This window comes from Nicotiana attenuata, unplaced genomic scaffold (genome assembly GCF_001879085.1).
Source record: "Nicotiana attenuata strain UT unplaced genomic scaffold, NIATTr2, whole genome shotgun sequence".
Lineage (NCBI taxonomy): Eukaryota > Viridiplantae > Streptophyta > Magnoliopsida > Solanales > Solanaceae > Nicotiana > Nicotiana attenuata.
The window spans coordinates 9,505-10,392 of NW_017679753.1; positions in this window are offsets into that span (position 1 = coordinate 9,505).

The following is an 888-nucleotide window of genomic DNA, read 5'->3' on the forward strand; positions in this document are numbered from 1 at the left end:
TATCCCGTTGCTCCGGCGGCTGTCATGCTCAATACGGCGTGGAAACTTAGATTAATCTCTTTTTTTAGTTACCTCCTTTAGAAGAATTCGGCCAGCAACCTGTGCACAAGAATCAATCTTCTCTTCGGGATTGCATTTGGCCATGTTTTTGTGAAACTTGAAAGATATTCCTGAAACTTCGTATTCTTCTATTTCTCCCAATCTGTTTCTCCGGCTAGAAGAATCCGTGAAATTCATTTAGCAGCTTCAATAATCTCAGCTAATGTAGCGATTAGGGTTCATGTTTAGTACCAAAACTTCTTTTTCTCTTTGTTAGGGTTGATGCATGTAGCGATTTTCCCCAATTTTGTGCTAATTTTTTTTCCTCAGTCTGATAATCTATGATTCATTCAGACAATTAAATATATAACATCCAAAATAGTAATCTTTTACTAGAAAGACATTAATGTTCTAATGGTTTTAGTTTTTTTTTTAAGTCCATTTTTTGTTATTTTTCTGTTCAATTAGTTTAGTACTTCTTTAAACGTTTGCTGCTTTGTTTGGTATCTTGATATGTAGCCGAGAGATCAAAATCTATTGGTGTAGCTATTGGGATCGACGTCGGCAGTAGAACATTTGAGAGGTATCAGTTTAATTTTGTCCTTTCTTTTGAGCAGATTTCTTTTTATTAAAAGGTAGATTGATTATTTTTTTGTCACTAGCGGATTAGCAGAGCTTTCTGTTATAATAGGTTCAACTAATCTATCAAACGGTTACCAATTGTATAGGTAAAAAGATATGATATCTAACTGTAAGAATCTGAAGTAGTAAGTTAACAGTTTGACACTGTGTATGAGCAAATTTTTTAAGAGAAAAACTTAGTTCAGATTAAGTGGATATATTCACTAA